This window comes from Hemibagrus wyckioides, linkage group LG17, assembly GCF_019097595.1.
Source record: "Hemibagrus wyckioides isolate EC202008001 linkage group LG17, SWU_Hwy_1.0, whole genome shotgun sequence".
NCBI classification, from domain to species: Eukaryota; Metazoa; Chordata; class Actinopteri; order Siluriformes; family Bagridae; genus Hemibagrus; species Hemibagrus wyckioides.
This window is the reverse complement of record NC_080726.1, coordinates 4,421,625-4,447,512: the sequence shown is the minus strand read 5'-3', so window position 1 is coordinate 4,447,512 and position 25,888 is coordinate 4,421,625. Positions and strand designations below refer to the sequence as shown.

The window sequence follows — 25,888 nt, the reverse complement described above, 5'->3', positions numbered from 1 at the left end:
AAATTACACTTGGGTTTGTTTGAGGTTAACGAAGATGAAGTCAACCTGATATGAAAAATCCTAGCAACACACGTATCTAACACATCGTGTTTTTTAAGTGATCGTCTGTAATCTGGGAGTCATGCAACCAAGATTGGGCTAAAACGCTCAACTTAGCCAACGTTCAGTTCGGTTCAGTTTGTTCGTATGACATAAGTGCTTCGTAAGTGAGGGCATTCGTATGCCGAGGTTCCACTGTATTGCATCTATAGGTCTATATAGTAATCATCATAGGATAACATTTTCTACCATACAGAGTTCTAAAAAAAGAGAGATATTCAGCTTTACCGTTAAAGTGTCTTCTTATATAATACGATCTTTACACATACATAAAAAAGGAAATCGAAAGGTTTGTTTGGGTGACTTTTAAAGAAAAAAAATCTGAAATTAAGTCATAGTTTTGGCAAAACCTGATTTATACTGTCAGAAATCAGCAACACCCAGTGGGTTTTTCCCAGGATGCTGCAGCAAGAAGGGTCGAGTGTTTTCCTCACTACTGTCGCCTCTGGCTTCCTAATTAGTAATCTCCATCCAGATTTCTTTAAAGTCACTTTTTGGGCCATGCACAGCAGGAGTCCAAAGTCTAACAGCACTAGTGCCTTCTTTTTATAACTCCCTACACAGTTTTCATTTACATTTCTGGCATGTGGCAGACGCCCTTATCCAGAGCGACTTACAATTTATCTCATTTTATAAAACTGAGAAATTGGTGTTAAGGGCCTTGCTCAGGGGCCCAGCAATGGCAGCTTTGAGGCCTTGGGATCACGACCTTCTGATCAGTAGTCTAACACCTTAACCACTAAGCTATCACATCTCTGCTGATTTCATTACATATTATATTACACAATCACTGGAGCGAAAAGTAGAATCTTAGTTGTTGTTGTTGTTGATGTTGTTGTCCTTCAGCTGTTCCCTGTTCAGAGTCACCACAGCAGATCACCCGATCCGCATATTTGATTTTGGCACAGGTTTTAGATCGGATGCCCGTCCTGTCGCAACCCTCCCATTTTTTTTATCCAGGCTTGGGACCGGCACTGAGAGTTAACCCCTGAGTGACTGGGTTAAAAGGTAGAATCTGTAGAATGTCCTGCTTTTGCTTTAGTGAACAAAATTTTTGTAAGAAACCTGATGATAGGGACAACAAAATCCACCGTAATGACATCTTAACACCTACTTCAATCGCAGTAATAATAATAATAATAGCAGTAGCGATATGTCATGAGGCTTTGATCAAAGGAGCTAACATGGCTAATATAAACAGTTATAATATGAGCAACCTACAAATAGTGCAGAATTTTGAATATTAAATTCGTTTCTTGGTTTTAATTTTTCTTGGTTTTGCAGTAGGTAAAAGCGATACAAACAAAAAACTGGATCGATTTGTGTTCACACCTGCTTAAAAAACCTGGATTAAATGCACTCTGAACAGATTACATACCGCTTATAACTGCTTAAACGCTTTAAGCAATGACACCAAGCTAACTCAGCATGTGCTCAGCAAGCTTAGTGATTAAGGTGTTGGACGACTAAACAAAAGGTTGTAAGTTTGACTCCCAGGTCCACCAAGCTGGGCCCCTGAGCAAGGCCCTTAATTGCTCAACTGTATAAAATGAGATGTAAATTTAAAAAAAAAATGTAAATGTAAAGAAGAAGCCCGACCAGAGAACAGCCCGTTTCAGGACGTCTGCAAATGGGGAAGAAGCAAATCGGCTGAGAAAACGAAACCCTGGAAGAACTCAGGACTCGTCAAGTGCAGCGTGAACTCACTCCTGCTCAGTGCATGAGACGACTTTCACAGCAACCCCATCCTCCCTGTTCTGTCCCTTCCCCCACACACACACACATAGCTTCCCTCCTCTCACATACACTCGACATCTCATTCTCTCTCTCCGGCAGCTGAATGTCAGGGGGTGAGCGTTGCGTGACCTTGAGTGGCGTCAGAGGCACAGCGAGGCTCGCGTCGCCTGCAGTCTCCCTTCAACAACATCAGCAAGACAAAAAAAAAATCTCCACACTGGCTTGACGCATATCTCAATATCCTGCCTTTTCTCCAGCGGCTGTCTGGATTATCAGCGTGAACAGAGAACGCTTCATCCAATCTGTGCACCTTTAACCTCACGCCTAGACGACTAGCTGACGAATACAATATACACAACAGACTTATTTCGAACATTTCTAAAGGTTTGGTTACATAAAATTCCTTGCTGGATGGACAGAATTATTTCAATACTGTGATACCACAAGGATGTTCAATAATCTTCAAATATAAATAAGCTGAATGGAAAGCAGCTGATATGATATCATGATATTAGAAAATAAAATAAACTTTTGAATAATTTCTTTGTGCAACTCAGATGCCCCTTTCTAATCAACACTAAACTAAATATCGTGATACCTTTGGGATCGTGTATCATAGAACTACACTGTAGATGATCAAAAATATCACGCTTTTAATAATTAAGCCAAAACGTTGTAAAGCCACATGGCGCCAGTGCCAGGAAAGATCCTGCGCTATAAATTATTCAGAAATGTTAAATTTATGTATGGTTTATGAAAAGGATCATTTTATTTATGGAAAAGATCGTTCTAAATATGGAAAGAATAATTCTATTGATGGGAAAGGATGATTCTAAATATAGAAACTGTAATTCTGTTAATGGAAAGGATTGTTCTAAATAAGTTTAAGTCCACATACAGAAAGGAGAATCCCAAATACGGGAAGAATAATTCTATTTACGAAAAAGATACATTCCAAATATAGAAAGGATCTTATTATTGGAATAAGATTATTAAAGGTTCTTATTATTGGAATGACAATAATATTTGTTTTATTATTGTAGCTATTTATTATTCGATTTCTATTTTACTTCTATATCACAGACATTTTGTTCCACTGCCATGAAGGATTCTGTGCTACAAATTATTGTTTTTAATTTGGCCTAGATACATTGAAAATAGTATGTGTATTCTATTGTGCATAGAAAATATTAAATTCTGTCAAGAAAACAAATCACAATTGTTAATTCACCATGTAGCTAATTTCACAGTATAATAATAATAATAATAATAATAACAATAATAATAATAATAATAATAATAAAAACTAAAAATACCAATACTTTTTCTTTCTTTCTTTCTGTCTTTCTTTCTTTCTTTCTTTCTTTCTTCTTACAAATTCTACTAAACAGACTTAAAACTATAATAATAATAATAATTAAAAAATGCTATCATTTATAATATATAAATTAAATCTAAAAAAAAATGATCTTTTTTATCTATGTATCATATCCTTAATTCATAAAATAAAAAAAAATATTTTTTTTTTTAAAAATTAAAAAAAAAAAATTACAGAGAAAGAAAATGAACGAAAATGGACACTTTACGTTCAACATATTTGACCGGTGCCACTGTCCCTGAACTGATCCTGATACAGTTATCCTACAGAGGGAGAAGTATCGAATCGAATCGAACACTTTTATTGTCATTATACAGCTGTATAACAAAATTAAAAGCTCATTTCTGTAACACTGTGTTTTCAATGTCGACTATTTTTACAAGAAATGTTTTCGGACCAGAGCGTGACCTGAAATAAAATGAAACATCTATAGAAACCTGTGAAAAACCTTATAGCTCGGCTCCGGTCACATGAGCCACATTAATGAAATAAATTACATATGCTCTGTCCATGTGATTTGACAAGCCACAGCACTACAGGCGGATCACGTTTATAGTTTTTCACACGTTTCTCGTCTCTTCTACAGCATGTGTTTATTCCAGTGAACTGAAATACTTTACAGGATGCATATCAGACCCCGGTCCAGCAGTTGACGCCTGTTGCTATATACAGCGATGTTATAACCTATCGTTTATATTCTCGTATATTCTCATGTGCGCTTCACAGCCACTCTAAGACTCAGCCAAGGCCCAGATTATTATGTACAGTATTACATTAGCACTTCGTGCAGTGACACCCAAGACGTGCAGCTTATTCCGAGAGCAGCTTGATACAAACAGAACATTTGTGACGCCAACGATGACAGGTTCTCGGAGGTACAGGCCCCCTTCCAAAGAAACAGAGCTGGCCCTGCTGGTGCATGAAACTTTACACCGGGCAAAAACGGCGGCCATGCGTGCAGCCAGCTGTTCTTGTCCTGCACTTGAGGAGGCCACGCTGCTGCCATAACGCCAACTCAGTTAACCTCCGGGAAATCATCGCGCAGGGAATGGAATTTCGGTTGCGTACATCATCCTATTCTGGTGTGGCCTGAGAATGAAAACGTTGCCAGATGCCTTATCTGAAAGTACTACGCTGTGGCATAACAGATAAGTTTACAAGCTTGGCACGGACATGTGGGATGCCTGGACATGGTTTCCTTGACACAATATAAAAGGAAGGGTCACCTATTCGTAGTGAAGGGTGTGTCCTGGGTTTAAATATCATATTTCTATATGTATAAGAGAGAGATTGAAGGGAAAAAAACAAGGACTTTTGGCCAAAATATCTTTCCTGATGTAAAGGAATGATTGTTTCTCATGAGTGGACAGTTCTGTACTACAGAACTATAAATGGATAAAAAGTACACCTTGTCCTTGTAATTGCCAAGGCTTGCTGTTTCTGGGACTGGTTCTGGATCCACCATGTATGGACAGGTTGCCAGCATCACTGGTTTAAGAGTGACTCCACTTCACGTCCACCATCACAGCACACCATCAGGGAATATTACCCCCACCCCCACCCCCACAGCACAAGCAGCATGACTGTGACATGAACAGGCTTCTTCATTTCCAGCAAAGTACTAATGAGGGTTATCCATCAGCAAGATATCAGTCACCAAGAACACAGTTCAACAAAGTCATTAAACATGAAATTCATTATTACGCCGTGTTCAGAGCTTCATCACCTGAAATAGTCAGTTATCAACTTCCATTACCAAGAAAAAAAATACTATTATTATTTTATTTTTTAAAAAAGGATATTTACTGTAAATCACATCGTTCACTTAACTTATCCTGGTACAATATGTATGTTTTATGGAAAGGATCATTTTATTTATGCAAAAAGATCCTCCTAAATATTGGAAGGATCATTCTATTTATTTATGTATTTATTTATAGAAAGGATCATTTCATTTATTTTTTAATTACAATTCTATTTATTTTAAAAGGAGGTAATTCTATTCATAAATTCTAAACACAGAAATAATCAAACTAAACATGGAAATAATTCTATTTATGGAGAGGACAATTTTAAATATGCAAAGTATCGTTCTATTTATGGACAAGATAACTCGAATCATGCAAAGGATAATTCTATTTATCTACAAATCTTTTTTTCAATTTATGAGGGGGGAGAATAATTCTAAATATGGAAAAAAAAAATAACTCTGATTATGGAAAGTATAATTCTATTAATGTCAATGTACAATAAATAAATATGAAAATGATCATTCCATTTACAGAGAATGCAAGAGATTCATTCTAAATATGGAAAGAATAATTATATTCATGATGTGGATAATGCTGTTAACGGGAAAGGATAGTGAAATAAGTATTCAATTTCTATTGTAATTCTATTTTTTAAATTTTATTTCATTCTACTTTTCTGTCACAGACAGTCGAAAAGCATTCCTCTACGTCTCGTGCTGCGTATGAACGTGTATGTGACAAATAGAATTTGCATTTGGACAGGTTAAGTCTCTGCATTTCCTGACTATCCACATCAGTGTAATTCTAAAAACATTTAACTCTACTACGAAAGAAACTCTGCACTCTTTCAGAAGGTACTTAGATAAACAGATACGGAGGAAAAATAGGTCAATTTTTAACTCCTTTTAACCCGATTAAAAAGTTTGAGCTTAAACTTTACGAAAGACCACCTTCATTAACCCCGGAAAAGAGAGATCTCACTCTCCTGTAGCTGAGCGGTTCAGAGTCTTGGCTTATCAGGCAGCGTGCATGTGAAACGGCGAATCTTAATTAAATAGTGCTTCTAGCCAAAGGCAAGTCTTCCTCACGCTCATCTCACCCACCTCACGCTCGGTTTCTCCCCAATCAGACTGAAGCTCGTTTAAATGGTGAAGGACTGTTTTAAAGCAGGAAAATCCTTCACTCGTGTGGCTTAGAATAACTCCAGCAAACGGTTTAGTCGGCGATCGAACGATTCAGCGGGTGTCTTTCAGCTGTATTGTTCGAGTCAGCTTTCAGATTTCATGGATTTCTATCAAAGATCGGATCGGATTCTCCCACCTACGACCTACATTTATACACATTTTTCATAGACTTCCTCTCCTTTCATATCTGTATAGTTAATTCTATTCCATAACTTAGAATAGATAAAATGTGTCCTTCTGTGTTGTTGTTGTTGTTGTTTAGGAGTTATTGTTTAAAAAAAATTAAAGAAGAAGCCTTTATTTTTGTCACGTATATATTACAGCAAAGTGAAATTATTTCTTCGCATATACTAGGTTTGACATTTAAGGTTAGGGCGCAGGGTTAGCCATAGTACAGTGCCTCTGGAGCACTGTGGGTTAAGGGCCTTGCTCAGGGGCCCAAAGGTGACAGATTGGCAGTGCTGGGGCTTGAACCCTGACCTTCCAATCAACAACTTAGAGCCTTAAGCAACTGAGCTAACACAGTTAGCATTGACAAACTGTTGTGGTTTACAGGAATAAAAAAACTTGCAGTTTTTGGAAAATAATCAACTCTGAGGTTGTGTAACGGCTGCAGCACGCTGATTATCGTCCATGTTGATTATTTTACTATATGGCAACATAAAGCCATAATCAAACATTTAGCATGACTAGCTGTGCTTTTTGTCTTATTCACTTCAAGACAGAGGAAATGAAGAGAGCACTTGCTGAGGGAACGCCTGTTTAGGGGGCCCGTTTAGGGGCAGGCTTTCTTTTTATTTCAATTCTTGTGAAACTAATAAGCAAAAATCATAGCATGTCATGTTATAAACAAACCAGAAAGCATTCCTGACTTATTTATAAATATTCACACTATATTCATATCACCATCATCTTATTCATATCATCAGTAATCATATTGTATTTATATGTTTATTTGTTTTTTTACATATATATTGTCTATTCATTGTTCCTGTATTCTGTAAAGTTAATTCCATTTTATTTTACTCTATTTTATTTTATTTTTAATTCCATGTTTGACTCTAAAATATTATTTTTTTTATAACACAGACAGTTGTGAAAATCGTGCATGAATGTGTACGGTGACGAATAATTTTAATTTGAGAAACGTGTTTTTATTACTAGGCAAATTAAAACAGATAAATACGTCATTTTGTCAATGTGTTATTCTTAATCAATTTAGACCCCAAATCAATATTAAGCCATAAATCTCTTTCTTGTTTTAGTTTTCACTTTTCCGCCTGTGTTTTGGTGAAACAAGCGCTTGTGTAGTACGTGTTCTTCAACACGGAGCGTTACTACAGCCAGACACAGAGCCAATATAAACAGACGGTATAAAAATAGTCGTTTTGTGAGCTGGAAAATGTTGTTGTGTTGGACTGCAGCGTGTCTTCTCTGTCTCTTGCATACCTCCCTGTGTGCAAACTGCCAGTCTAACCCTGGCCTGACCTTCAGCACAGAGAGGCAAACAAGTCTGACCCGCTGCTAAACTTCCCTCGGCTGGATGATAAGCGCCTGTTTAATTATATTCATCTACATGGATCTGACATTGTTCCAGGATGAAGTCAGAGTTCTGCAAGGTTACCGAGTGCTGAAAGTGGATGGGAATTTTAAATGCCGCACGCTGCAGCACTTTGCAGCCAGCGACTATATTTTCTGCTTTGTTCCACGAGCCACAGAGGACAAGCATCACTATTTGGTAGAGGACAAACACAGGAAAGTTTGCAGATAGAACCGGTATATAGTCACAGATTTGGAATTTCACCAAGAAATGCAACAATATGCAACAAAACCATTACCTAAATTTAACCCTTTTTACACTGGAGCTCCAGTCCACCAGTGGAACCGTAACAGATTTATGGGACGTTTTCATTCAGTATAAAGATCTGAATGATGTTCTGACTGTGAGTCTGATCTAAAACGAGTCTGTTGGCTTTCAGTGTGTTTTAGACGTGTGTTTTTCCCTCTGTTGGAGAACCTTACACAGAATTATACTGGTAGAAGATCAAATCTGAGCTGCTTTTTAGATGAACAAGCACTCACAGCATCTCAGAGAGCAGAAATGGGTTTGATATCAACATTTACTTTGAACATTTGAATGAAACATTACAAATTCCTGAAAAGTCCTGAGTGTCTACTTTCATATAAGCTTCATATTAACCACCACTGTGGAGCGGAGACGTGAGAAAGACACTCAATCATCAAAAAGAGTTAAAATGCTGGAGTAAGCAAATATTTGTATAAAATAAGGCATCTACTTTACCTTCCTAGTAGAATGAACTTCCTGTAACTAAAAGAAAAAACGTTTTCTGAGGTAAATTTTGCTTATTTTGCTAAGGTTAACTGTCTAACTAATATGTTTTCTTTGCTAATGTTAGGTTAGACTAGCATTGGCCAGCATACTAGTAGCTAACAAACAGAATTTTACTGGCTGAAGATCAAATTCGAGCTGATTTTTGATGAACATGCAGTTGGAGCATCTCAGAGAGCAGAAAAGGGTTTGATATCAACATTTACTTTGAAGATACAAACATTTGTGTGGAAAAAAATAAACGTTTTTATTTTTTTTTGGAACTTTTCCATGAATATATTATAGATGTTTTTCTGTTTATTATTAGTCCTCGATTATCATGGCGTTTGGAATCATAAGCAATAATTGGAAAGATTAAATGTAACCATAAACAGATAAAAATTAATAATCATTGATTCAAATATTGCAGAGGAATAAAACACTTCAGGATGCGATGATATGGCAAAACAAACTCCGGTGTCGTACCAGTGACTCTGCTTCATCACACCATTACAGCACACCAGTTTATTCTACTCATACTACGACTTTCTTTACCAGATCTTTTATCAGTGCAGGAACACATCAAAAAATGTGCCTCCTCATACCTCCGGATGAAGTTTATGAGCAAATCCAGCCTCGTTGATTAATTGAAGCTGGAGTGCGTCAGAACCTTCACGTATGTAGAGGACACTGAAGCGTTCGTGACAGCAGTCATTCCCATAACTCACACACAGGTCAATTCTCTCTGATAGATAGGTTTACATGTGTGTGCACCCTGGGGAAAGAGCAAGCAGGGCGCCTATAAAATATCCGTAATGGCTGCACTCGGTGCTCCTCCAGTCCTCATCACATTTACAGGCAACCCAGATGTTTTATCACCTTCATCTCTCCTTGTTAGCTCTGCCTCGCCCACACAGCTCAGGTGGATGTATCGACACTAGCGCTAATTAGATCATTGCCCTTATTTATGGCATTCAAATGTTTTCAGGTCAGATCTAATCTCATCCTAATCAGTAAGGTCAAAAAAAAAAACCCAACAGAATAGATTTAAACACACACGCACAAAACTCCATTGGTCCGAGCTAGCTGAGGGTCCTGTCAGCCGCTAACTGCTAAATAGCGTTATATAAGCAGCACAATGGCACAGATAAAGGTTCACTGTGGCTTCAGTGAACCGTATTTGAAATGATGCCACTGCATCACAGATGAGATTTACATCAGCGCACGGAGGGTCACAAGCTGTCATATGGCTGCTAATATTAATGAGGTGACATAGTTACCATAGTTACCATGTTTCTACAACCTCTTGAACCGAAGAGTGCTGAAAGTAGCGTACGCTTCCTGGATGAGTTCCTGTTTTGACTTCCCATCACGCTGCAGGAACAGTGACTGTCACGTTAGAGAGAAAGAAAAAAAAAAGCAGAAGTGACGCAAACTGCAGCCGAATCAGCACGCGGCAACATGACAACGCAGCTAACACTGAGCATGACGGCAGTTAAAACAGATTGGCTAATTGAAAGGCTAATTCCTTTTAGAGAAGTAATTCTCACTGTAGAAATTAGTATTTGACTCAATTCAGAATTGTGATATGCTAAACAGGGATTTTAAATTAAGAAACATCTAGATAAAAATTGCATATTATCTGTTGCATATTAACTCAGATGTAGCTTTGGAAACATCATCATGGCATGCTAAACTAGCTAACTAGCAATAATATCAGCAATTCTGGTTATTATGGAATGTTTTTGGCTAGTTTTTTGTTGTTGTTCCGTTTGGCTACGTCAAATAAACTGCTAAGAATATAATATCAGAACTTGAGATTCTGATACTGAAATCTCGCTCATCTGTGAGAAACGTGAGCAGGTTTCCTAGCTAGCAGGGTAGTTTGGTTAGTGATGAACTTGTTTGTTTTGTTGTGGTATATTTGACAGGTTTCTAGACAAATAAGTTTATCTATTAATATGAAAAAAGATAAAATCTCACAATGCCTGTGAGAAATGTGAGCTAGTCTGCTAGCAGGTAGCTAACAGGACTGCACATTAGATAGCATTAAAGATACAAAGGTGTGTTTTTTACTCTCCGTTTGTGTGAAAAACAAAAGTTTAGTCAAATGTTCTAGTTAGCTAAAAAATAATTCAAATTCCCTAATAGCTTATTAGTTGAATGCTATTTAGTTGAAGAGGTTTTGGACATTCTCTCAGGAAAAGGGTTCAGCATGGCTAGCTACACCATCAACTGTAAATATAGCATCAAGGCTCTAATTTTAGACGAGATCATAGCAGTGTTTGCTTTTTTTTTTGCAAACTCATTAGTTAGATAAATCTGTAACACTGACAGTAGAGTTTACCTTTTCACACAGCATGGAAGCGTCTATGTTAGCTCTAATTTCCGAGCTTCAGCTTCCGAGTGAGACCTGCTTTAGCTTCCGAGTGATTACTCCAACGGAATCCAACGTTTCCACGCCTGTGCTGAAAAAGTTCCTGAAAAGTTCCTGAAAGTGTTCTTTGTTTCCTGAAAAGCTTTTCACGCTGTCTCATTTAAAATCTCCTCAGCTTGACTTTGACACGTTGGATTGAGATAAACTTGTCTCTGAGGCTGAGGGAGATACAGCCACTAGAATTCAAGGTGACAGCTTCATCACCTCTCATATCTTATGCAACAGTCACTTTGTCAGGGAAAACATGTTTGGCGAAAAGCCATCAGTCATCACTTTATCGAAAAAGAAGACAAGCTATTACAATCAGACTCCTACGTACAAAGAGACACCTACTAACATATCAAACGCCTTCCTTATGCTATCAGCAAAAGATCTAGCGATCAAACAAGTGGCACATTTTTTTTCTACACCTTTAGCCCAGATAATTTTAACCGAGCGTAGCAGTTCTGGCTCTGTGCTCTACTTCCATTATGCTGATGCCTCAAATGAGCGCAGCAACTCTGCACAAAGCCCACTAAGCCTACGCCAAGCAAAGAGACCTAAATCTGTGCAAACACTTGTGTGAAGCCTTTTGACTTTTTTTTTCCACGTTGCTACTGAGATGGAAAGATTTTAGCGGGATGTTTAGAGATAAAGTTTAAAACCAGGTGCTAAAAGGGTGATTAATTAATGAGTCACCTGTGATTCATTGAAAGCAGAGAACGCTTTCCAAATACATCAATTTACTGCAAGCCGACAACGAAATTCCTGCACACTTCTCATCACTAAAGCATTGGCTCTCAAAATACGATCCATAAAACACTGAAACGTTAAAAAAGAAATTGTTAGAGTTATGGAAAATTCAAGCCAACTTCAACAATGTTACATTTTTTTACACGGAAAAATGAAACTCTAATTTTCCATGTTGCTAGGCTGATACCTTCAAGGTTCTCTCTCTTGTGCCTTTATTATGTTTTTTCATTTGGAAAAATTATTTACAATACATTAAACGACCACAGACCATCCCCAAAAACAAGGAAATGTACACTCATGTTTATTTTTTGTTTTAAATCTGTGTGGAAATTCTGTCTGATCAAGCATCAAATGAAACCTGAAGAAATGTGTCATAGTTCTTAAGCTACTGAAATCAGTGCTGGTTTTCTGAGATTATTCCTGCTTTTAAAAGGTACCAGAAATTTGGAAATTATTAAAAAAATCCTGGTTTTGTGAGATCATTACTGTGCTGAAAATGTACCTAAATTTCTGGAAAATCACCTAAGAATGTTTCCTTTGGAAAGGTACCTCTAAGGTTGTAAGTTTGTAAGTAAACTTGTAAGTTCTTAAATAGTTACTGGGCTTCTGAGAATATGCTTGTGCTCACAACTCACCTAAAGTTTGTAAAAATCTGGTTTTCTGAGATTATTCCTGCTTTTAAAAGGCACATAAAGTTCATAAGTTCCTAAAATAAAGTTCCTGGTTGTGTGAGATCATTCCTAGGCTGAAAATATACCTGAACTCTGTAAATTTCAGAAAATCTTCCAAGAATATCTCTTCTCTTAAAAGGTACCTAACTTTGTAAGTTACTAAAGATTTCATGGGCTTCTGAGAATACACTTGTGCTCACAACATACCTAAAGTTTATAAGTTTATAAAAAAATGTGCTGGTTTTCTGAGATCATTCCTAAGTTTCAAAAGATACCTGAAGTTTGTAAGTTACTGAAAAAAGTTCCTGGTTGTGTGAGATCATTCCTGTGCTGAAATTGTACCTGAACTTTGTAAATTTCTGGAAAATTCTTCAGAGAATATTTCTTCTTTAGAAAGGTACCTAAAATTTGTAAGTTACTTAAGACTTCCTGGGCTTCCTGAGAGTACACTTGTGTTCAAAGATATATAAAAAAGTTTGTAAGATACTGAAAGATTTTCCTGAATAACTTAAAGTTCCTGAAAAAGTTCCTGAGTTTCTGAAACTATTACTGTGTATAAAACATACCTAAAGTCTATACTTTACTTACAGTTACTTAAAGTTCCTGAATAGGTTTTTTGACTTTTCAGAATAATGCGGCCTTAAAAATGTATAAAAAGTTCATAATTTCCTGAAAACGGACATCTGGACTTCAGAGAATACCTGTGCTGAAATCATACATAAAGTTCAGAAGAAGAATAAAACAGCACTAAAAGCCTACTTAAACCTCGTAAATTAAAACCTAATCTCTGTTTTCTGGGATTATTCCTGTGTTAAAAATAAAAAATTCTGAAAAGTTCCTGAGTTTTTGAAAATATTCCTGCAGTAAAAATGAAGCTTAAGTGTGAAAGTTACTGTAAAAGTTCATGGTTTTCAGAGATTTTTCAAAGAAGTTTTCAGAGACGTTTGTAAGTTTCTGGAAAAGTTCCTGGGTTTCTGAGATTATTACTGCAGTGAAAACAAACCTAAAGTTTGTACTTTATAGGGTTCAGCCTATAAATAATAACAACACTCTAATGTGTTCTGCTGGTGGAAAGTTTAGGATAAAATGTTCTACAGCTGCAATAAATGGCCAAGATATTGTCTTACACGTTTAAATAACGAGACTAATGTTTGAAAAGTTGGACGATGTTCATAACCAAGAATCCATGAAATTTATTTTACAGTAAAAGAGACCTCGACTTCAAAAAGCTCTGAACGACCTTGGGTCATAATATATCCCGAATCTCTCTCAGACTTTCTGGTCGTGGAAAAAAAAACAGTCCTAAACCCTGCATGACCTTGACTTCACCAGTGGAAAACAACCTTGAACTATTGTCAACACCTGACAAAGGCACAGAGGTCTTTATCTTCTCAACAAAGTGATCAAGATCAAGTTTCAGGGCCCATTATTTTGGATGGCCACTAAAAATACATGAGCGAACAGAGCTGTCCCGGAGAGATCTGCTCGGTGATTATGTCAGGTTGGAGGAACATATTTTGAGGCTTGTATTTCTGTATTTAACCCTTCACGGCCTGGACACTGCCTCACACTGAAATGACACACAGACTGTGTAACACGTTCCACATGTTATATGGTGCAGGTATTTTTATCATGTTGGAATTTGAGTTTTTTCCATTAAATTATTTATTTATTTATTTTTGGTCTCCAAATTTGAAATGTTTTTTCTTCACTTTTACACAATACATTTAATTTCATGTTGTCATTTATGTTTTTGTTCCATATAATAATTTTTTTTTTGGTCCCCAAATTTTCATTTATTTCTGCTTTATTTTTACACAATAAATTAAATTCTATGTCGTAATTATGTTCCCCCCGACCTAATTAATTTATTTTTTGTTTTAATAGTTGATCTACAATTTTATTTTTTAGTTAACATTTACAAAAAAAATAAATTTATGTGTTTCTTTTTCACATTATTTATTTATTTTTTTTTATCTTTTTGGTCTAGATATTATATGATAATTATATGATTTTGTTTCACAATTTCTAAAATTTTCTAAAATTTCTAATGCAAGAAACTCAGTTATTTTACATTTAATTTCAATTTGTAATTTGTTTTTATTCCCAACATAATTCATTTTTTTTTGTATTTATATTTATATATTTACATTTGTTTTGCTGGTCTAAATTTTGAATTTACACAGTGCATTTAATTTTTTGTTAATTGTTCACGTATATAATAGTGCATGTGTTTTTCTGCACACTTTTTAATTTATTTTTACATTTTTTATTAATTAATTCATTATTTTTTTTATTTATTTTCACTTGCTTTATTTACCTAATTTATTTTTTAAAATTTATTTATTTTTTACATATTAATCATTTTAATTACATGTTAATTGTTTTGGTTTAGTGTGTGAGCTTACATTTTTCTCCACATGACATTTATATTCATAAATTACATTTGTCACATACTTGTGTCACGTTGAATCGTAATTTCAGATCATAACATGCACTTCCTGTTTTTTAGGTGAAAAAAATAAACACATATGAATGAGTTATTCTGTAAAGATTTACACACGATGTCAAAATCTCACATCCTACGTCGAATGGTTAAAGACTGGCATCCATTTGAGAGCAATAAACCAAACCAAACCAAAACAAGAGATTAGAACAGGCTCCATGACCATCACCTCTCTCAGAGGGCATGCATTAGCATATGAAAGTGTCATGCTCACAGCACAGGACTGCAATATTTACTCAGCTGTCTTTGCTGCTTCTGTCCTCCCTACACCACAGATTCCTTCCACACATACAGGGCAAACACACAGCACTGAAACAATGTCCCATGACCTGTACTGTAAAAAATCTCTCCCCTGGGTTGCAGCATGAACTCTACAATGAGCCACGGTGTGACGGTGGCCACCGTTGCTCGGCAACAGATCAGCCGGGTCTCTTACAATACAGTAATTCAGCGAGCAACACTCTCGAGTGCTTCGACGTTCAGACTGAAATAGCTCTTGACAATGAACTGACTTCACCTGTTCTAAACATCTGTGGATCTGTTCAGGACATTCTCTCTGAGAACCCAGTGTTTATTTAGAACCAGGTGTGCTTGTGGTTTGCTTTCATATCCTTTCTTAACTGTGTTTTTGCGATGACATGGTAAATGTGAACTGAAATCTGCCTTGTATTCTACTATATTATTATTAAGTCTAAAACTCTCTCAGGAGAAGCATGGTGGCTTAGTGGTTAGACCATTTATTTGCCTCACACCTACACGGTGAGGGGTTCGATCCCCACTTCTGCACCGCGTGGGTGTATTTTGCATGTTTTTCCCAGGCTTCGGGGGTTCGCCCCATCCACCCCCACCCTCTGTATAAAAACATGCCTTGTAGGCTGATTAGCATCTCTAATTTTTCTGTAGGTGCAATTGTGCCCTCTGATGGACTGGCACCCCGGCAAGGGTGTCCCCCACCTCGTTCCCCTGAGTCCACTGGGATACACTCCAGGATCCCGGTGACCCTGTGTAGGATAAGTGCTACAGAAGATGGATGGATTCTCTCAGGAGAATTTTGTTCAAATACAAAAGCGCAAAAGCACTGAGCTTGGCTTTCATGCAGTTGACATGAGAAAGGGAACAAACACTAATCCTCAACCCTGACCTTCATTTTATCTTTCATACCTTTTAATACAAATTGAGCCACACAAAGGGTTACAAAGTTGTGAAACAATCTTGCTATAACGATTGATTTTTTCCTCCACATTTACTCTAACTACAGTCTGCTTTGGTCTGATGCTGCAGGATTTGGACTAATTATGCTAGGCGTTATGTTGAAGTGGGACTCTTACATCTAGTAAATCTAGTAAAGTAATCCGGCAGCTCAGTTTTCTTAAACATGCTAAGTAACTGGAGTTAACATGCCTCTAATAAATCTAAAAATGTACTCGAGTTTACATCAAGTTCCTTAAAATATCTAACTCGAGTTACTCAAATTTCTTAGAATGTTTAACTCAAATCAATCCAGTATCCTCAAATTAAGTAACTCAAGTTTTCTAAAAAGTCTTACTCAAGTAACTCAGGTTTTCTCAAGTGACTCAAGTTAAATGTAACTCAAGTAACTCATGTTTTTTAATGCTTAACTCAAGTGACTCCAGTTGCCTTAAATGCTTAAGTAAGATTTTAAGTCATGTAAATCAAGTTTTCTAAAAAGTTCAACTCAAGAAACTCAAGTTACTTAAAATGTCAAACTGAAGTAATTCACATTTTCAAGAAATGTTTGAAAAGCTTGAACTCAAGTAACTCAAGTTACTTAAAAATCTAACTCAAGTAACTCATATTTCTTAGAATGTCTAACTCAAGTGACTCAAGTTAGCTAAAATGCTTAACTGAGATTAAAAAATTCTAAATCAAGTGACTGAAATCTTTAAAGTGATTCAAATTGCTATAAATGTTTAACTTAACTGTGATTCCTACTTCCTAAAATTTCTGAAGAAACTCAAATATCTAACTCAAATGAATATTTCTAGCAGCACTCGCATGTTTTTTATATGTTTATATGTATCGCATGTTTTTTAATACCCAGGCATGAAAGGAAACCATAATTCAGCAAAACAGAATGTGGGATGGCAGATGTGTTACCGCACCATGTCGCCCTGCACTTTCTGGTGGAAATGTGCTGTAAAGGACATTATATAGGATCAGCACTAATGGCTTTGATCATATGAACAGAGTGGTTTCTTATTGACATGCCGGATACACATGAGCCCATATGTCCGGACTACTCAGTGTTAGCCGAGCTCATTCGATATGTGTGGCTTGTTAGTGATTTCTCCCTCAAGTCCATATTCCTGAGTATCGTAATGAATTTGACCTTCAGCAGATTCAGCAGGGTGAACAGGAACAGGTCCCGAAGGAGGGTTTTCCAAAGCTGAATTTATATCATCTTCTCCTGCGTGTCAGTACGAGCTGGAATCCGAGTTTGACTCGTGTCAGTAGAAATCTTTAAATCCCACAGACTCGGGCGCTCAGAATCCTGGATTTAGATACAATACATTTCATGATGAGATCGCTGGTTAAGAGGATGATTTAATTAAAGGTCACACACGTCTGCCAAATTCAAACTCTGGTTTACTTCAGTTTTATGAACTACTAAGGTTTAAAACAGGTCAAGATTATGACTTCCTGTCTATTCCAAACTTCGGAAACGTACATCTTGGAAATTTCCCGTCATAAACATGTAGGCATCAACATCTGAATTTGCCAGCGCAGAACATGTGTTCGTACCTTCCCCCTCATCCATGTCCTAACCTTGTTGCATGTCAAGAGACATTTCAACATGGCAGTAAATCCATAACTCCGTTCTTTCCCCACTCCAGTACATGCCGATGTTCTCTCCGTCGCTCACCATACATCAATCCTTTCAGTCATTCATAAATTCTGAAAGAAAATGCCCTTTTAGTTAATTGCTGGGCAAATTTAATTTCTAAAAAAGCTCTTCAAAGAGCGAGAGGTAATGAAGTTGGGACGTCTCAGCCGATCCCCTCGGCACCCCGCCTCTTCTCCTCACAGGGCCGGGTGTGAGTGTTGGACACTTACATTAGAGTCGGATGATTATGTAGGGTGAAGTGCTCCACAGCTCAGCTTATTGTAGCTGACACAATGCCCTTGTCTGAGCTACGCAAAGGACAACCGGTTAAGAAGTTTGTGAAGGACAAATCCACCACCACCCCAACCATCCCCCACCATCATCACCCCACCCGTAATGAACAGAACGGCGCTGCGGCAGCCTTGGACTCGGAAATTCTCCGCTCGACAGGGGACATACATCAATCCGTCAGGGTCCAACCATAGACATGCCTGTAACCTTCAAAAGTCTCAGCATTGGTGTAGAATGGCTAGTATTCAGAGTGAGCCACTTTTCTCTCTGGGCTTTGCTTAATATAACCGCCGGCTGGTTAAATTAAGATGCCGTTGAATAACACTCCTAAGTCCAATTTAAGCGCAACCCCTACCGTGTCCTCTCCAGCCCTCAATTATACCGAGCGTGCCACAGAGTAACCTGCTGCAGACTTCTTCCTGTGGTCATTAGCTATAGGGTGAAAGAATAGGAACTCTGTGCATGGAAAAACATTAGTCGGTTCTATTAGTCCTAGAAATCCGATATATGTGCCTGAATGAACGTGCCAGTCTGGGAAATCCCTTTATATGTGATGAAGTATGTGGTGAGTTCTTCTACGTTTTCTTTTGAAAAGGGTGTAAAAATGGACAAAATCACACCTCTTTTTCCCAAAAGCCCCCAAAAATGGGATTCCTCCTGTATACATGTTGAGCATTGAATGTCCCAGTCCATAGTGGTGCTTAATATGAAGCTCATATGTAAATCCACTCCATGAAGCTTTTACGGTTTTTGCATTTAATGTTAGACGTTTTCCTCTAGCAAGCTTTTAACAGTTTTTCACAGTGTATTTGACTAAGCTTTTATGATTCTAAAAAGATTTTACTGTAATACTTTATAGTAGTCTTCGCTAAGTCGTAACTCCACACTGATTTAACTACAGGGCTTTATGGTAACTATAATGATTATATACTTAAACATGGTTTTACTGTGGCGCTTATTCGAATTTGAACTGTTTTGCTACTTGTAAAGTTACTATAATGTTTGAATGACATGATTCATGATATATTACTCATCCAACATGTTATACTCAGAGCTTAGGAGTCTAACACATGACGGTTTTACAATATAATATAATAGAAATAGCCTTTATTTGTCACATATACATTACTGCACAGTGAAATTCTTTCTTTGCATATCCCATCCTTGGAGGTTGGGGTCAGAGCACAGGGTCAGCCAGGGTCTGCAGCCCCTGGAGCAGATAGAGGTAAGGACCTTGCTCAAGGGCCCAACAGTGGCAGCTTGGCAGTGATAGGGCTTGAACCCCTGATCTTCTGGGTAACAACCCAGAGCCTTAACCACATGAGCCTCCCCCTTCCCCTATAGCAGCAAATAATCAAATAATGATCGTGGTTTGATATTGGGTAAGACGAAAAAACTGGACCCTGGTTTAAGCTTGATACAGAAAATCTCAATTATAGGATGTACGATTATAATTATGACCAATTTTTTTATTCCAATATATTTCAACTCAACTAAAAAATACTGCCAAAAGCTGATGACTGTGCGATTTTATATTACTGTATGTAATATAGTGGAAGAAAAAAAACACTATCATTAAATAAACATAATCTAAATAAATATCTCCTTCTGTAGTTTTAGTGTGCTCTTTAACAAAAGAAAAAAAGTTTTTCACTTTTCCTGAAGTAGAGGAAGCGATTTTCACACCTCCAAAATCTCAACAAGGCATTGTTCGAATCTTCAGCGCTGCAGGTCAGGAAAATATATTTTTTAAAAAGATTTTTTTAGCCTGCTCACGCCTACATGTAGAAAACATGCAACTTTTTATCAGGAAGCTGTGAGACAGTAGTTATGTGGCTGTATCACTACTACAGTGTAAACAAAGTAAAAACATTTTCACAGGCACTCATTTATTTCTTCGAATTTTATTCCGTCTACCTTCTCCTTTCTTCACTGAAACTTTCTTTTCTTTTTCTGTAATGTCCAAAGCAATGGAAAAATTCGTACTTTGCATTATTTATTTAATTCGGTCAATAATAACAACAATATATAACTGTTTTTTTAACAGACCCCATAATTATTTAAATATAGGCCTCTACCAAACGGCTGCCCAATCGGCTTGGGTTAAGTTAAAAAAATTTGTTAATGAAACCGTGACTTTACCAAACGGTCGCACAGAACATTAAAGGGTTAAAAAAACAGTAGCCCTAACATCTGGGACAAGAAGAGGGTTTTATTTCCACTATAGTGCACACTATATGGGCAAAACTATGTGCACCCCTGACTATCACACTCATATGTGATTCTTCCACAATTTTTCTTAATTAAGAATGCACAAAGCCCCTGAGCTTCATAAAGACACAGTATTATTTATTTTTCATAATTTATGTTTTTATTGTGGTGCACTAAGACACCAAGGCAAATTCCTTGTACATTAAAACCCACAGTAGTCAAGTGTCCTGACTGCACAGAGCTCTGACTCTGACTCAACCCCACTCAACACCTTTAGGATGAACTGGAACTGCAGTCTCACCATCACAACATCAGAGTCTGATCTCACTAATGCTTTTGTAGCTGGATGAATCACAAATGGGACGTGGTAGCTTAGTGCTTTAGGTGTTGGACGACTGATCAGAAGGTTGTGCGTGCAAATACCAGGTCCACCACTGCTGGGCCCCTGAGCAAGGCCCTTAACCTTCAGTTGTATAAAATGTAAGTCGCTCTGCATAAGGGCGTCAGCCAAATGCCAGAAATGCAAATGCAAATCCCCATAGCCACGATCCAACATCCAGCGGAGCCAAGCCTTCCCAGAAGAGAAGAGTGGAGCTTATTATTTACAACAGCAAATAATCTGGAATGGGATGTTCAACAAGGACATTAAGGCATGATGATCAGAGGTGTACCATATAGTGTAGGTTCAAATTACAAAAACAAGGCTCTGAATCACACGTCCTGCCTCACCAAGAAATTTACAGAATGAGGAAAATTGAGCTTTTAAGGAAATTCTGATGACCAGCTAGTCTTCTACTTACTACACAGTGGCAAAACGAAATAATAATAAAGATTAGCTAGACACGAGAATCTTTTATGATTGATGCTTGTAGCTGAATCGCTCAGATCGCTTGCTACACTTTGTTAAACATGGGTTTACTGTTTACTTATTTCAATTTCAACTGTTTTGCTACTTGTATAGTTACTATAATGGTAGCTTAGTGGTTAAAGTGTTGATCAAATGGTTGTGAGTTTGAATCCCGGGCCCTTGAGCGAGGCCCCTAACCCTCAATTGCTCAAATGTAAGTCACCCTGGGATAAAGGCATCTGCCAAATGACGTAAATATAAATGATGTTTAAATGACGTGGTTCGCAATATATTACTCGTCCAACATGTAGGACTCAGGAGTCAGAAAATAACATCAAATAAATTCTTAAAGCGCATTTTCTTGCTCACAGGACAGGACCGTGGTTTGATATTAAGTTGATTTAAAACTAGCTGAAAAAAAACTGACCCTTGTTTAAGCTTGATACAGAAAATCTCAATTATAGGCTGTATGATTATAATAATAACTATGATTTATTTTTTTACTCCAATATAATTCGACTCAAGTGAAACGAATGCTAAAAGCTAATGATTTTATATTACTGTATGTAAAATAAACATACTCTAAATAAATATCTCCTTCTGCGATTTTAGTGTGCTCTTTAACTAAAGAAAAATAACACTTCTGAGAGAAGATGGTTTTATTTTCTCAGTATGTCTGTCTAATAAATTTAGGACTAGTTCCACCCCTGATTTTTCTTGTGTTTTAATCATATTAGTATTAAGGCTACACCTAGACACCTACACAGCTTCCATATACAAAAAAATTCCTTAACCATGAATCCTACATCCTACTTTAAACCCGTACCATAAACAGAAACCAATCCCCCAGCTCTCTCTACTTCTCCTACACTGTCCTGACTTGTGATATATTTGAGAACATGAGGTACTGAACTGTTTGTCAGAGCCGTATTGAGCTCCAGCTTATCTCTTTCATCAGCGTGTTATAATGACGGGAAGACAAACCTCGTCTTTTTCAACGTCATTTAGCATTAATATGCCGTGACCTGTTGAAGAGAACGTGTACAGGGAGGTACGGTGAGAACCTGCAGTGAGGCGCTGATACCGTATAGTGCGAGGTGAAAACCTGTTGCCAAAAAAACTCTCATCTGATCCTCGCGTGTTTAGCGTCTTGGAGAGTTATAAAGAAGCCGGGGGAGATTTCACGCATGTGCAGAGAGGCGCCTTCGTACAAGTGCTATAAATCGCATGCATAATACTAGTCCACTCTATAAAAATGTCACCGGTACACCCCGCTCGCCCTGGGCTGACATTTCTATTCTACAGATGGAAAAATCATTTCAGTGCGGCACTGCTGACAGATGAGCTGGCACCCAGAGACATGATTTAAGATCCTTCTTTTCCTTTTGCCCTCTACTTTTGCTTACGCCGTTAGTTTTAATACAGGACTTTTTTTTTTTTGCTTGCATTTGTTTCCTTTTTTCCCCCTCCCCCTTAGCTTCTAGCCTCCTCTTCCACCTCCTCCTCCTCCTCCTCCTCCTCTTCATAGCACGAGCCAATTTAAGAGCCACTGTAAATGTCTTCTCCTTAAAAGCTGCTGCAGAGCTAAGATCTTTTGCTGGCACGCTTTCGTCGAGCCGTGGCGTTTACAAGAGCACGTCCTGCCAGTCATTTCTTTCTTTCTTTCTTTCTTTCTGTCTTTTTTTTTCTGAACAAGGCAATGCTTGCGTGTGCACTTCACCGCTTGATTTATCTGACCTCGATCTTACTACGAAGGCTGCTGTTGTGTTTCTTTTCTTCTTCTTTTTTTCCTCCAAAACTATGAATAATGCAGCTCAATCTCCATTACGATCAATCAATTACGGGTCACGACGGAGAGACGTGACGACCTTACGTCCGGTAGACGAGTCTGTCATTATCTCCTGAACAATTAGCCGCGTAACGCATGCATGCACAAGGAGGTTGCACATCGAGTCACACGGAAGTGTGTTCTTCTCCTGTCCTTATTTTCTCATCCTGCCTTTCACACTCACTCACTCCCACCGCTCTCTTCTGCACTCGCACTAGCAGCAGCGTTTCTAATTCTCGCTGTAATTGCATTCAGCATGAAGGTCAAAGTCCCATCACCTGGGCCGTGTAAGTTCAAGTCGGCATGTGATAAACATGCATGGGACCGTAATTCCACCGAACAAACAATGCGAGGGTTCAGAAACCTTGTAGTTTGCACTCAAAATGTCTAACCTGTGCTCGCTGCAGTTATGAATGAGAAGGAACCTGTAGTATAAAAGTACTGCAGCCATCATAAAATCATCAGGGAATAAAATTCATTCTGGAAACATTTCTGCAAAAATTTAGTCAGTATTCTTAGTTTTATTATTATTATTATTATTATTATTATTATTATTATTATTATTATTACTATTATTATTATTATTTAAAATATATGGAAATAGCATCCACTGTATGAAAAAAATTACCTTTTTTATTTATTTATTATTTTTATTTATTTATTTATTTTTATTGATAAATCAGGGACATTCACTTTGAATTTCATGGACAAACAAACTATAGACAAAGAATTTTTTACTTTGCCATATAGAGTACAATCTTCTCTAGCCATCTGACAGTGTAGTATAGTGAAGTTTAATGTAGTGAACTGTAGTGTACTGTAGAGTAGTGTAGTATAGTGTAGTGTAGTGTGGTGTGGTGTAGTGAAGTGTAGTGTACTGTAGAGTAGTGTAGTATAGTGTAGTGTAGTGTAGTGTAGTGTACTGTAATGTAGTGTAGTATAGTGTAGTGTGGTGTGGTGTAGTGAAGTGTAGTGTACTGTAGAGTAGTGTAGTATAGTGTAGTGTAGTGTAGTGTACTGTAATGTAGTGTAGTATAGTGTAGTGTGGTGTGGTGTAGTGTAGTGTACTGTAGAGTAGTGTAGTGTACTGTAATGTAGTGTAGTGTGGTGTGGTGTAGTGTAGTATTGTGTAGTGTAGTGTACTGTACTGTAATGTAGTGTAGTGTGGTGTGGTGTAGTGTAGTATAGTATAGTATAGTGTAGTGTAGTGTACTGTAATGTAGTGTAGTGTGGTGTGGTGTAGTATAGTGTAGTGTAGTGTAGTGTAGTGTAGTGTAGTGTAGTGTACTGTAATGTAGTGTAGTGTGGTGTGGTGTAGTGTAGTATAGTGTAGTGTACTGTAATGTAGTGTAGTGTACTGTAATGTAGTGTAGTGTGGTGTGGTGTAGTGTAGTATAGTGTAGTGTAGTGTACTGTACTGTAATGTGGTGTAGTATAGTGTAGTGTAGTGTAGTGTAGTGTAGTGTAGTGTACTGTAATGTAGTGTAGTGTACTGTAATGTAGTGTAGTGTGGTGTGGTGTAGTGTAGTATAGTGTAGTGTAGTGTACTGTACTGTAATGTAGTGTAGTGTGGTGTGGTGTAGTATAGTGTAGTGTAGTGTAGTGTAGTGTAGTGTACTGTACTGTAATGTAGTGTAGTGTAGTGTACTGTAGTGTAGTGTACTGTAATGTAATGTAGTGTGGTGTGGTGTAGTGTAGTGTAGTATAGTGTAGTGTAGTGTACTGTACTGTAATGTAGTGTAGTGTACTGTAATGTAGTGTAGTGTGGTGTGGTGTAGTGTAGTATAGTGTAGTGTAGTGTACTGTAATGTAGTGTAGTGTGGTGTGGTGTAGTGTAGTGTAGTGTAGTGTAATGTAGTGTGGTGTGGTGTAGTGTAGTGTAGTGTAGTGTAGTATAGTGTAGTGTACTGTAATGTAGTATAGTGTGGTGTGGTGTAGTGTAGTATAGTGTAGTGTAGTGTAGTGTACTGTAATGTAGTATAGTGTGGTGTGGTGTAGTGTAGTGTAGTGTAGTGTAGTGTAGTGTAGTGTACTGTAATGTAGTATAGTGTGGTGTGGTGTAGTGTAGTATAGTGTAGTGTAGTGTACTGTAATGTAGTGTAGTGTAGTGTGGTGTGGTGTGGTGTAGTGTAGTGTAGTGTAGTATAGTGTAGTGTAGTGTAGTGTACTGTAATGTAGTGTAGTGTGGTGTAGTGTAGTATAGTGTAGTGTAGTGTACTGTACTGTACTGTAATGTAGTGTAGTGTGATGTGGTGTAGTATAGTGTAGTGTAGTGTAGTGTACTGTAATGTAGTATAGTGTGGTGTGGTGTAGTGTAGTGTACTGTAATGTAGTATAGTGTGGTGTGGTGTAGTGTAGTGTAGTGTAGTGTAGTGTAGTGTAGTGTACTGTAATGTAGTGTAGTGTGGTGTGGTGTAGTGTAGTGTACTGTAATGTAGTGTGGTGTGGTGTAGTGTAGTTTAGTGTAGTGTACTGTAGAGTACTGTAGTATAGTGTAGTGTAGTGTAGTGTAGTGTAGTATAGTGTAGTGTGGTGTAGTGTAGTGTACTGTAATGTAGTGTAGTGTGGTGTGGTGTAGTGTAGTATAGTGTAGTGTAGTGTAGTGTACTGTAATGTAGTGTAGTGTGGTGTGGTGTGGTGTAGTGTAGTATAGTGTAGTGTAGTGTAGTATAGTGTAGTGTAGTGTAGTGTAGTATAGTGTAGTGTACTGTAATGTAGTGTAGTGTGGTGTGGTGTAGTGTAGTGTAGTGTACTGTAATGTAGTATAGTGTGGTGTGGTGTAGTGTAGTATAGTGTAGTGTAGTGTACTGTAATGTAGTGTAGTGTGGTGTGGTGTAGTGTAGTGTGGTGTGGTGTAGTGTAGTGTAGTATAGTGTAGTGTAGTGTAGTGTAGTGTACTGTACTGTACTGTACTGTAATGTAGTGTAGTGTAGTGTGGTGTGGTGTAGTGTAGTGTAGTGTAGTGTAGTGTACTGTAATGTAGTGTAGTGTGGTGTGGTGTAGTGTAGTGTACTGTAATGTAGTATAGTGTGGTGTGGTGTA

The 25,888-nt window shown here is 37.5% G+C and overlaps 1 protein-coding gene across 6 annotated transcripts in view; it reads right to left on the bottom strand.

The window, feature by feature from the left end:
- Positions 1-25,888, bottom strand: part of nrip1a (nuclear receptor interacting protein 1a) — a 57,628-nt gene that overhangs the window by 21,213 nt on the left and 10,527 nt on the right. For 2 of the 6 annotated variants that reach the window (XM_058413312.1, XM_058413313.1), the window contains exon 2: positions 9,759-9,867. The exons of 2 other annotated variants lie outside the window; for them this stretch is intronic. The gene's annotated coding sequence lies outside the window, so the exon portion shown is untranslated. The remainder of the gene's footprint in view (positions 1-9,758; positions 9,868-25,888) is intronic. 2 more of the 6 variants (XM_058413310.1, XM_058413311.1) reach the window with 1 other exon arrangement.